General features: G+C 52.2%; 1 long non-coding RNA gene across 7 annotated transcripts in view; it reads right to left on the bottom strand.

Annotated features, from left to right (window-relative positions):
• The window catches only part of LOC124238863 (uncharacterized), a 98749-nt gene that overhangs the window by 52864 nt on the left and 32693 nt on the right, over positions 1-13192 (bottom strand). For 3 of the 7 annotated variants that reach the window (XR_006888433.1, XR_006888428.1, XR_006888430.1), the window contains 3 exons: positions 10852-11062; positions 9559-9722; positions 9109-9155 (listed from right to left, as the gene is read on the bottom strand). This is a non-coding gene — a long non-coding RNA (uncharacterized LOC124238863). Of the gene's footprint in view, positions 1-9108; positions 9156-9558; positions 9723-10851; positions 11066-13192 lie in introns of all 7 variants that reach the window. The other 4 variants (XR_006888429.1, XR_006888432.1, XR_006888431.1 and 1 more) reach the window with 3 other exon arrangements.

The raw sequence follows: 13192 nt of genomic DNA on the forward strand, positions 1-13192 counted from the left end.
GTGAAGTTGGGTTAAATCACGCTAAAGCAGTGGTTCTCAAAGTGTGATTCCTGGGTTAGAGCATCGGCATCACCTGGGAACTTGTTAGAAATGCAGATTCTCAAGCCTCACCTGGGACGTCCTGAGTCAGAAACACTGGGGGCAGGGTTGGGCAATCTGTGATTTGGCAATTCCTCCGGCTGGTGATGCAAGGTCAAGTTTGAGAAGGACAGCACTAATGGTTCCTCTCATGCCCGAGGCTCTATCTTGCCTGCATTTTCTCACACAGAGACATCAGTGAATGAGGTAAAGTAACCACAGCTGGACTAAGACAAGCAGAGGCTCAGTCCGGACTTTGCTGATGGAGGCCCCCACTGCCTAACAGCAGGACTTTAGGCAAACCATTTGTTCTAAAGAAATGTGATCTGATATTTTACAGTCCTCTTAAGAATCGCCTCAGGCAGGAACACTGGGCTTCAGGTACAGTAAAAGGCATCCAGGTCAGACAAGAAGAGAGCTACTGGACAAGAGAAACCAAAGGAAGACATAGAACATCACCGCTGAAATGCAAGGGATTGGCCAAGATAACTTCAGGGGGCATTGCCCATCACACCTAACCAGCAATGGTCAGATTCCTGTTCAGAAGCACCTGGAGCTCTGAGCACCTCACCCCTCCCTCCTCACCACCCTTCCCTTCATCCTCACCCTCCAGGACAGAGCCTGAGCCAGCTCTAGGGGCAGATTTATGGCTCACTGCCATGAATAATGCAGCAGCCCAGCTCTCCAGGCAGAAGCTTCTGGGTAGCCCGTAAATCATTGCAGACATTGTGCCAGCCTGCTTAATCAGCTGTTCCCAGGGCACCTCAGCAGAGGGAAGGAGGGCACCCTGGCCACATTCAGTACCCCATTAATAAGGCCCCAGGCTACAGTAGGTGATGAGGTTGTGCAGGTCGTGCATTCGTTGCATAAGGGCCTGGGCAGGAGGTGCAGACTTGGTGAGCAGTCCAGCCCAGCCGTCACCCACTGAGCCCTGCACTCGGGCTCAGGGCTGTGCTCTGGTGCCTTTTTCTGATTCGTTCAAGGGTGTGGTCTATGCTCACACATGCGGTGCTGGGCACACACCGGGGTTCCCACTTCCTTCTCTATTTCACAACACTGGCCCTGCCTCCTCCTGGAACCCCAGTCTCCCCAGAGGCTTTCCCTATCCCTTGCCTGCCCCCCATGACCCACCATTTCCAGGTGCAGATTTTCCATTGCTGTCTGCCCACATTCCCCATCTCTATGCTGTTAGGAATAGGGAGCCCAGAGCTGCCCCATGCCCACACATAGCTGTGGTCTACCGGTGCACAGAGCTGTGACATGACTTTCCCTGAGAGAGCCTGAGGCAGGGGTATTCCCAAGTCCCCTGATGGACAGATCAGGGCAGCCCCTTAATGTGAGTAATCAGTCAATAGATGACCCCCAACTAATAGCACTGTCTGAGTTTCCTTCAGTGTACATACATTCCAAACACTGTACATTTCCCACCAGAGCCCCTCAGGCCAGCCTGAAGCATAAGCTAGCAGAAAGACTCAAATTAAGGGATGATTCTCAACCCACTGGAACTCTGATTCATGAATCTACTAATAATTCTTATTCTCCACCGGAGAGGAGAATATTGCTCATAATAAAAGGGGATGTTTGGGGAGGGGTATGCACAGGGGAGCAGGCATCTGAAAATAGGGCTAGGAATTTTAGAAATGTACGAAGTTCTCGAACCATGTCTCCTGTCACATGACCCATTTGGTGTCTCCGGAAATCCCACATGGAAAATTGGACTGAAGCAGGGAGACACAGCTTCCCCAGGGAGGCGGGAAGGCTGGAAGTCGGCGGGCCGAGGCTCCCTGGGAATGGTGGTGCCCTTGCACTTGCGGTTTAACGAATGAGCCAGGTCACCCGCTCTGGGAAGAGACCCTGAGGCCCGTAGGTCATAGGGGCAGCCCGCCCCAGCCATAGCAGCCCATTTCCTGCCTTGGCCACTCTTCCTCCCCGAGCCACCCCTGATTCCAAGTGTTACATGACTCAGCACCCACAGCCACTGACCACTGAGTTTCTCGGCACCCTGGGGAGGCCTAGGCAACCAGAATTGCCCAAGTTCACCAACACCCATAGGCTCCACATGAAACGATTCTCCTGTCGTGATGGAGAAAATGCAGCTCCTGCTCTTAGGGGGTGACTGTCCTGTGGCCACGCTGTTGGCCACCACAGCCAGGTACTCAGATATTCATTGCACAACCACAGCAGACCAGGACTCAATGGAGGAGCCAGGCCTATGGTCATTTCTCTAGCTATGCGTCAGATAGTCATGAAGTCATTCGACACATGCAGCTAGAGCCTTCTGTGTACAAACGTAAATAACAAGGACTACCCCTTGGAGGGCTTCACTGGGGCCCAGGCACTCTTCTGAGCACTCACATGTAAACCTGACAACAGCCCTTCATATCATCCTTATTTTACTGGAAACTGAGGCACAGAGAGGTTAAGTAATTTGCCCGAGGCCGCATAGCAAAGTGAAAGAACAGGTTTTAAATCCAGACCACCTGGTTCCAGAGCTCAAGTTCTGCATCACAGGCTACCCTACTCCTCCCCTACTGGATCTCCTCTCTCAAGAGCTCACCGTCTACAAGAGAGCCAGGCAAGGAACCAAATAATTGGGATACTGAGCAGCATGAGCTAGAAATGCTAACTCTGCAGGGCCCTGCTGCCCGAACTGGGTGTCAAAGTAGGATTTTGCCTTCTCCAAAAGGGAGTAGTCTGTGTAAAACCTCAGAGGAATAAGAGCTTGGCATTTCTGGGAAATGGCAAGACACTCTTGGTGGCTGCAGTCTACGAACAGGTGAGCTGTGAGGCTGGAGAGTCAGGCTGAGGCTGGAGTCTGCGGGGCCTACTGTGCCAGGCTGGGGCATGTGGGCTCTGTCTTGTGGGCAGTGAGGAGCCACTAAAGGCTTCAAAAAAGGCGGTGACATAACCCCCATCCATAGAGAAGCCCTGGCATGGGGTGGGGGTCATCTGTGGCTAGTCTGTGGCTGAGGACTTAGTGGCCGGCTCCCCCGGGGCTTGGCCTGACCTCTGCCTGCCCTGGGCCTGGGGCGGGGCCGGGGGAGCCGGCCGGCTGTCTCCAGATGATTAAGGAACTGGCAGCAGCTCCTTGGACCAAGGAGGCTCCAGCCAGCAAAGCACAGTCTTCCCTCTTTCCCTTTTGGCACCGGGCGGGCCTATTGATGTTTATCAGCCCATGTTTATTATTCTTAACGCTGTTCAGGATGTTCCTCCCGGCTGGGGAGGGTGAGGCTGGCCAGCGGGGAGAGCATGGGGCCGAGACCTTGGCCTCGCTGCCACCCAGGGTGTGTGTCAGAGCTGGAAGGCTCTCAGCTCAGCCGCCTCATTGACAGATAAAGAAGTTGAGGCCAGAGATGGGGAGAGATTTGCCCAAGATCCCAAGGAAATTCGATGCAGAAGATTATCTGTAAAGAGAACTGAGCCTGGGTTCAGCTGTCTTGGTTCCTCCAGCCTCCAGCTCAGGGCTTAGTGTTTTGTTCAACAAACACTTGTCATGTGCCGATTACGTGAGTGGGCTCTGGAAGACTGAGGAGAAGTCATCCAGGGAGTGAAGGCTGAGATGGGGTTAGGAAGGGGGCAGTAAGGGTGCTCTGAGTGGAGAGAACATCCTGGGCAAGAACCTGGAGTACACAGATGATTCCGGAGCTGGACATGCCTAGAACACCGGGTCACAGTGGGCCAAGGATGGCCAAGGCAGAAAACGCTGCTGAAGAAGCCAACAGTGTTGACTTCTCTCCAGCCAGAGAGCTCCCTGAGAGGTTTCCTGGGTGTGGACAGAAAAAACACGCTGCCTTATTCCTCCAGAAATGCTCCAGCTCATCCCTGCTGCCTCCAATCCCACCATTAGAACAGCATCTCTCAGACTCTCACTCCTCAACAAATGCAATTGGTCCTGATTGGGATAGGGAGGAAAGACGGGATGCAATTCCATCTGCTCCCTGGGAGACTTCGTGTCTCTCTCCGGAGAATGGGTTTAATGTGGCAGGGGCAGCAGCTTGGGATAAGAGCTGGATCACAAGGGCCATGGTGGGGAAGTCTGTTTGTAGGGAGCTAATGTCCCTGCAAACCTAAGTCAGGCAAGGCTGAGGGCTCCAGCCCAGGGACCCAGCCTGAATGGCCCCTCCATCCTGAATCTGACTCCCTTTCCCCTCCCACCCACCGGAGGGCTCCCTGAACCCAGCGTGGCACTACTCCAGCCCCAGCACTAATCGGGGTCCCAGAAAGAGAGGGCAACCTCCTGGCCTCTGTCCCTCCCCTCCTCCCAGGCTCTCAGTCTCTGCGCTGAAACTTCTCAGAGTTTACCCCCCTCCAGAGAGCCCTCTCCAAGTAGCTTTGCTGACTCTGAGAACACTTAAGTGGTGAGGACTCAAGCCTCAAGCCCAGGGATCACATGTGTTTATTCACACTTGTTTCTCTTGTTTGTGGCCTGGGGCTGGGTGCATTCTCCCTGGTCAGCGAGTGCCCAGTGGCCCCACTAAGATGGATACACCTACAGTAACTCCACACCAGGCTTTTCTCATCCCATTCTGAGCCTGCCAGAAACTGAGACAGGATCAGGAAGGCACTTGATGAATTTCTGCCTTGAATCAGTCTCAAGAAGCTGATTGTAAGCTCTGGGGTTCTGAGACCCAAGTCCATCATCCTTAAGACTGAGGTCTCATTGTCCCCCCAGTAGACCCTGACACCAGGTACTTGATGGGAGGCAGAGGAGAAAGGACGAACAAAACTGGAAACCAGCAAAGCAGCCAAGGAATGTGGTGAGGGCCCAGGAGGCTGTGGAGGCACCCACCGGATGAGAGGGAGCTGGACCAGCCCAGGGCTCTCAGGACATGAGGCAGAGGGCAGTGGCAAGATGCAATTGTTGAGTCAACTGCCCAGGGCAGAGTGGTCACCAATGAGTCCTGAGGTTCCAGGGCTGCCTCTCCCAGCAGCCCTGGGAAGTGTGAACAAAACCCTTGTCTCCACAGGCCTCATCCGTGTGGTGAAGGTGTTGGTAGGTCCAGAGAATTCCTATGAGGCTTCCCAGGTCTGACAGTTGGGATTCCATTTTGTTTCAATGCTCACACTCTGTAATTGCAGTGTACACAGAAACACAATGAGGAATGCATTGCCAGCCTCAATAACTCAAAACCAGGGCTCTGGAAACCCACACTAATAAATATACACGGAACCTCAGGCTGTGTCTGAAATGCCCAGCATTGGTCAGGGTGGACGAGTGAAGGCTCCCTAACAGATCAAACAGCCAACCCACGCGTGGAGCTTCCGTTAGTCATCTGTGCTCAAGGCCGGTTGTTAGTTATAGGCCATCGGCTTTGGAGGTCAGAAGAAGGCAATGAAAGTAGGGCACAGTTCAGAGTGGGGAAGCAGACTCAGCATGCATTCCTGTGTGTGCCAAGGGCTGTCATAAAGGAAGGATTGATTCATCACTCCATTCATCTCTTCAACCATTCATCATTCACTCCTTGAGTTCTCCCTGGCCACAGTTGTGTGCCAAAGGCTGTGCAGCTAGGGAGGATTAGGTGAGTAAGGCAGTCCCCGCCCAGAGGAGTGCACAGCCAGGCTGGGGACCTGGATGGGTAGTAGCAGTTAAGGGCCACCAAGGCTTCAGGAGGCTGAGGCTGGTGTCTGTTCAGCTGAAGTGGCTCTGAGGAAGCAGCATGCAGAAGGAGGGATGAGCCCTGGGCCTTGGTGAGTGAACAAGTGTCAGGCAGGTGAACGAGAGAGGAGTCAAGCAGCCTCAATGGCGGCCCACCACCAGGCCTGCATCCCAGGGGGCCTGGGAGCCACACTGAAGGGAATGGACTTCAGCCAGAAGGTAGTGGAACGCCACGGAAGAGTTGGAAATGCAACTTGCTCAGGCCTGTGCCACCAGGTGAGGGACGGCGGCGCCCTGAGCAGATGCAGGGAGGAGCAAAGAGATGTTAGAGAGAGCTTGCACAGGCCTTGGTGACTGCTGCAGGGAGAGGGGAAAGTGGAGTATCATCCTGGAGACACAGTTTTCTGGTCGGAGCAACTAGGGAGGTGGTGATGAACACACAGAAGGGATTTAGGGGAAGATGACAAGCTCAGCTTTCCCTGAATCACACATGGCTGTGTTTTCTTCGCACATAAAAGGTTTCATGAACAGTGTGTAAATGATTTATTGTACCTCCCTGTCCACATCTATTATCCTTAGATTCCTAGTCCTATAGACCCAGAGACAGAGAGAGGCACGGAGACAGGGAGAAAGACCCAGAAAGGGTGATCTAGAGAGGTGTGACTCTTTCCTTCTCTTTCCTTTCATCTTTAGACCATCCTCTCACAAGCGTGAGCCAGCTCTGGGCGCCTGGAGAGAACCTCATCTACTCTCCCACCTCATCTGACAGCGGCCCTGGAAGGCTCAAGAAACGGAGGCCCCAGGAGGGGCCTTAACTTGCCAGAGGTCACGCTTCCAGGCAGTGAATGTTTCCTGATGCTCACAGTGCGGTGGCCACCAAGACACACTGCTATGACTCCCTTCGTGGCCGTCAGAATTGTCAGGACTCCAAGGGAGTGCCCAGCAAGGCCTGGGACACAGCAAGGTCTTGTCTTGGTGCGTGGAACTGGGTGGCCGGGGGATGCCTCTGGTGGATGCATCAGGGGTCTCTACCCCAGAGGAAAGGTTGAGAATGTGAAAAAAATGTCAGGTCTGAATTCCTGTGGACGTGCCTCCTGACCTTCTCTAACATGGTGTGGTTTGAGTTTTCCGGAAACCAAGCCCCCCAACTAATGATTCCACTCTCTTTTCTAATAAATACGTGGCCCTGGGCCCGACTCCCTTCTCTGCTTTGTCATGAGGGACCCATTATTTATGACTTGGAGATGAGTCACGGGCCTTGGCAAGGAGCTCACGGCTCTGGGCTCAGTGTATTTTTCCACTCAGTAGCAATCGAAGGAGGACGCTTATAAATTCTCCTGTTGCAACAACTGTGTAGGTATCTTCACAGGGATGATTCTCTTGGCTCAGCCATAAATCTTCTCCCTGTTGGACATTCCTGGTGGTCTCTGGCTGCTGCCTGAGAGAGCAGGTGGGGGCTCTTATGAACTCTGGACCCAGCCCCCCCCCCAACTCTCAGGCCACACAAACAACTGTGTGCCCCACTAAACTGCCACATATTCTGTGGGGATTTTTCCAAGGCATCTTAGGGCACAGTGAGTTAAGGGGGATGAAGGGGTCAGAGAAGACAAGGATGGAGCTTGGGGGAAACAGACAACAGGATGCAGGGGCTTCCGGGGCTCCCATGACCCCCAGAACCGGGTCTGCATTCCTTGGCAGGGCACTCCTGACTCTATGCTTGGGCTGCCCCTCACCTATCCCACCACTGCCCTGGACAGCCTGCATTCACTCCCAGCCTCCCTGCTTTGTCCAGCTCTTCTGCCTCCCTCTAATCCCCCCACTCTCAGAGCCCCTACTCGAGCACCATGCTGTTAGTGATCAGACCATGTTGTGGAGACGTCTTACTTCCTATTCACTTGTCTTATTTGCCCAAGTAGATTTTGAGCTCCTGAGCAGGAGGCCTCATGTCACTTTTCATCACTTACATGATGACCAGGCACTTGATTTGAGGGACAGTTGGGAAAGGTGTCAAGAACTATACAAGGAGCTGAGATTTCTATCCTAGTTGCAAGCTAGCAAGCTTGCCTGCCACTGTTTCATGGATGCTGGCAGAAGACATGAGACTCCTGGGTCAGAGACAAAGGATAGTTTATTACTCACAGTAATAGCCATATCCAGAGCACTGGCATTTGCACCAGTTCTAGGAACCCTAATTCCTACACAGTGAGGCAAATAGGGTCAAGTGATGCCTGCACAAGCCATGGATTGCATTACAGGAGAGGATCTCTGAGCTTAGGGAGCCTGAATCTTTTATAATAGGCAGTAAGCATGCCTAAACTTTGACCCAGAGGAAGATAGTCTCTTTATTGTACTCGACAGCAAACAAAGTTGCCCTCTGCTCCAGAGGGAGACACCTTCTTTGCCATCCTAGACTGTTACCCATACAAATAACCTTGAAAAGGCAGTTGGGAACAAAGAGAGCCCATGCCTATGCTGGCAAGGTGTGCGGAAACATGAAAGACCCATGGAGCATTGTCTCCCAACAGGAGGCTCAATCAATTTTTTTTTTTTATGATTGGCACCTGAGCTAACAACTGTTGCCAATCTTATTTTTTTTTTTTTCCTGCTTTATCTCCCCAAATCCCCCCAGTACACAGTTGTACATCTTAGTTGCAGGTCCTTCTAGTTGTGGCATGTGGGACTCCGCCTCAACATGGCCTGACGAGCAGTGCCATGTCCGCGCCCGGGATCCGAACTGGTGAAACCCTGGGCTGCTGCAGCAGAGCATGTGAATTTAACCACTCAGCCACAGGGCTGGGCCCTCAGTCAACTTTTTAGTCCTCTCATAATGACCATCTCTGGCATTGTCTGAACATCCTGTCAGAGAGCACCAGCTCAGTGATCTCCAACTCTGAATCGCACATTAGAATGTCAGTGAGGCTGAAGGCAAGAGTAGCGGATGCACCTCATTTGTAAAATCAAATGGCAGCTCATTCTCTTGGTGCCCTGCCCTAGTCTTCAGCAGTCGCCTCTGCAGACTGAAGACTGCCTGCTGCACACACTCTACTTGTGCACAGACAGCCCAGAGGTGCTGGAGGCAGTCTTCAGCCAAAGAAAGATGGGGAGGTGGTGGACAGACACCCAGCTTCCTTCCCCTTGTCTGGAACAAGTCTGTCTCCTGAGTCCCCAATGAGATTGAGCCCTGATGCCCTCGCTGATAGTTATTAAGATATAGCACTCCCTTGGCTTCTTCCCTTCCCTTTCTCATTTCTGTACTCCCCCAGCGCTTTCTAGAGATCACTTCCCTAATTGCACTCAAATCCTTGTCTCAGGACTGTTTCTAGGGTATCTCACCCCAAGACCTACCCCACCCCTTAATTAACATCATAATATGCTATGTTTGAAAAATGAAACATATCGTCCTCACAATACAAGGTATAGAAAGTAGAGCTTACCACACTCTGTTTGACTCGTGGAGGCATGCGCAAGATACCGAAGATACCTTCCAAGAGAAGAGCAGACCGATGGAGGGCAGGAAGGGAAATGTGGGATTAAAGAGGCCAAGGTTGCCCAGTCTAGACCCTGTGCCTGCTCCTGAGACCACAGCAACTGAAATTATCTCAGCCAATACAAAAAGGAGACATGTAAGACCGTTGGCCAAGGGAGAATTTGTGTGCAGTCCTTCTGTGGAGCTCTCCCCTTCTGACCCAACTCCAAGTCCACCCTTTCTCAGTGCAGACTCTTCCCTTACAGGAATCTCAATCACACACAGGTGAGAGTATCTGAGAATCACTGTGAAGGCGATCACTGGGGCACTGACTTGACAACAAGCCTCAAAGCCTTGAGCTGAAGTGAGGGATACCCAAGAAGGGGAATGGGGTGGGAGTTGAGGGCATCAGAACTACTTGAGGAGCTTGTGCAAACTCCACAACTAATGGTTTAGAGACATTCCAAGAGTAGGCCAAATGCCTCCATTTCAGCTGCCTCCCACATAATTTACGTTCTGCCCAGGGCCACTCTGCCAGGCTTCCTCCTCAGCGCGTAATATTGGAAAATCTCCCCTCTAAGCCTTTAAGAAGAAAATGAAAGAGTGTCAGGAAACCACTAGCATTAATTAGCACTTATCATTCTTGCTCATTACCATTATTATCCCTTGAATTAGAACTGCTCTTTATACTTTTCAAAGTTTTATCACGTTGACCATATGTCATTTGAGCCTCTTCCTTTCCCTCCCTGCATAAGATAATTAAGAAAACAATATTATTCTCAGTTTACAGGTAAATGAAACTTTGGCTTAGAGAAGGAAACGACAGAAATGCTCTCATTTTACAGATGAGGAAACTGAGGCTCAGAGAGGGTGGCTCTCCCAAGGTCACACAGCATGGTAGCATCACAGAGGGTAAGAGGAGCATCCTGTTATGTAATGCTAGTAGTAGCTATCACCAGTTGGATGCTTACAGTCCTGGATGCTGAGTACATTCAGCGGATGATCTTGTTAATCCTCACGACAACCCTTCCAGCTAGGTGCTATTCGGATCCGCATTTAATGGATGAGGACATCTAGACTCAGTGTGGTTAGTGTTCTGCCCCCAGGAGGGAAGCAGCATCTGTGAGTGATCCTGGCTGGGTGGGCATGGATGTGTGTGGAGCTAGGCTCTCTCCAAGCATGAGCTCAGTCACACCTGACAGCCAGATGTCTAGGCCGGTGACATCAGGGCTTAGGGCAATGGGCTGGGGGACAGCCAAGCTCTGGTTGGTAGCTCCCACCCACCCAGACAGCTCCCCAGGTGCTGGGCCACATGGGAGCCAGACTGAAAGAGTGTGTCTGTTCCTTCTGGCTGAGGATGCCCTGCTGATAGGCCTGCGGCTGGTCTTCGTACACCAAAAACAGCCCAGCTTTCATGGGTCCCTGACTGGAGTGGGCCCTTGGAGAGTGTACGACTTAATCCCTGCTGCTTTGATTTCAGCGCAGGCAGTGCTGACAGAAAGGTCTCCAGGGACTGCCCATCCCAGTGGCTCCCATCTGAGCAGGGAACAGTGCCTCCCTTGCCCCCATCAAAGTCCCCTCTGTTCAGCCACAACCATTGGGCTATCCCCTTCTTCTACGGCTCTGCTCCATTGTCTCTTCCCAGAGATACATCCCACTCCCCTCCCAGGCCTGGCCCACAGCTCAGAACATACACCCAGACTGAACTCACCACTTTGTTTCAGGAGCAGTTTGGTGTGAGTGCTAGGCAAAGTCTTGGGTCATTGACAGGGCTGTAGTGTCCTTTTCCCCAAGTCCTGACACTTGCCCTCCAGCAGCGGCCCTTGAAGCGTCCTCAGGATCCAGATGTTTGGTATCCTACAGCCTGGCTGACGTTCAGCCCCTCTGCGGTGGCATTAATGGGCCATGTAGGATGAGGCCTTCTGCTGGGGAAGATGGAGGTCAGTTTACTTTACTCAATTATAAACAAAAGCAGTAATTAGCCTGGGTGAGGGAGGGAAGGGAAGAGGAATAAATCAGGCCCAGGCTGAAGAAACACCTGTGGAAAGGACTCTTCAGCCCAGGGGAACAGCGGCTGCAGTAAACAAACCACGAGCAACCTTGGCTCACAGACTATTAATCTGCAAATTGTTGGTGGGTTTACACAGACTAAAATGGGAAGAAAGCCATGGTCAGGCAGTAGCCCAATCGCCCTGTGTGGGAGCATTTGGTCCCTGAATTAGCAATTATGGACCAGCCCTGGGGGCTGGTGGGGACTGTGCCATAAGGGGGGCACCCAATGGGGGTTGCACCCTGTACAGACTTAGAGGAGGATGGGGGAGGTGCCAGATTTGCACTCAGATAGCTGCAGAACCAAACAGGTATGTGGATTAGTTAGGACTCTTGGTTGCAACTTGAGCCAGATTAGGAAAAAAGATGGATATTATTCACTCAGAGAATCCAACCAAGTCACGGCAAGAGCAAGGATGCTATTGGGCTTCAGGAAACTTCAGGAAGCGCCTCCAGGTCTCCCTCTGTCTATCTCTAGCTCACATTCATGCCTCCATGTGTTAGCTTCCTTCTCTTACCGCACAATGGTTGTCTTCACACAAAAGAAACATGGTCTCCAATACCTTCCAAGTTTTATATCACACTACTGCTACCACATTCTCTTTCTCAGTTTTTGTTTTAAAAACATATCAGGGAGTGACTCTGAGCGGCTTGGATTGAGTAAGGTGGTTGGCCTAGAACCAATGAACTAGAGCCAAAAAGGTAAGGAGCCATAGTTGACATGGGAAAGTCCCAACTGTGTCCCAACTGTGACCATAAAGGCGGGGTTGCCAAAGCCCAGGGCAGTCCCCTCTCTTCTGTCACGTGGGTGGTGGGGACAGCCGAGAAAGGAGAGCACTCCAGATGGAAGGAGGCGTGCTGGATGTTAATACCACAGCTGGACGCTGCACTCTCTCTCGAGTCACAGTGAAGAGCTACAACGGCAGTGTGAGCAGCAGGAGTACAGAGCAAAGAACATGTGACTGAGGCGGGCAGATAAAGGAGGTGGCATGAAAGTGAGTTTTGAAGGATGAGTAAGTGTTCAACAGGTGAAGAAGGGCAAAAGGCACTCCAGGCTGAGAGAAGCAAATGAGAAAAGATGCAGGAGCCTAAGAGTATGTGGGTATGACAAGAAATGGCACGTCTGGGTGATGGAGTAGGAGTTGAGCCTGAAAAACCTGATGGTCCCACCATGCAGGGCCTTGAACACCTTGGAAAAGGGCTTAGACTTTATTATATAGTCAACAAAGAGCCACTGATATTTTTTGAGCCAGGATGGTGTGTTTATTCATTCATTCAACAAACACTTCCTGGATGCTTCTTATTTTCCAGGCCTGGTGCCTGATGCTGGGGAGAGGGAGATGGAAAGTACGTGGTCCTGCCCTTAGAGAGCTCCTGAGCCGGTAAGAGAGAAGGGCAGAAATAGCTCCTTACAGTTCTGGCTCTGGGACAGACAGATGCTGTGTCACAAAGGCCAGGAGCTAGAGTTATGTCTCAACCCCCTCAAAAGGCACGAGAGTGGGTGAGAAGGGGCTTCTCAGAGGGGTGGACACTTACGCCAAGTCCTGAGGGTTGAGCAGGTATCTGCCGCATGGCTGAGCAGATGGAGAGAACGGGCTGGGTGGGAAACCTAGGCTGAGGAACATGTGTGCTTCTCAGAGCTCACAAAGTCATTTGGGACGGCAATGCAGGACTAGGAAGAGGAGGGCGTGGGCTGGAGGGAGTAGCAGCAGCCAGCTGGAGTGTGCACTATGGGCAGTGTGCGGAGCCACGGAAGTTGTATGGGCAGGGATGCACATTTTAGAGAGAGTCTGGCTGCACTGCAGACCTGGCAACGCAGGGACAAACAGGAGGCATGGGGACAGCTAGCAGGCATCTGCAAGGCTGGTAGAGAAGTGAAGAGACCTAGACTGAGGCAGGGGGCTAGAGAGGAAGGGGTGGCTTTGAGGGAGTCTGAGGGATGGGTCACACAGGGACAGTGGAGAGAGGCCTGGGGGAGGAGGGTGGTGCCACAACACAGGAGA

The sequence above is a fragment of the Equus quagga genome, chromosome 5, assembly GCF_021613505.1.
Source record: "Equus quagga isolate Etosha38 chromosome 5, UCLA_HA_Equagga_1.0, whole genome shotgun sequence".
Lineage (NCBI taxonomy): Eukaryota > Metazoa > Chordata > Mammalia > Perissodactyla > Equidae > Equus > Equus quagga.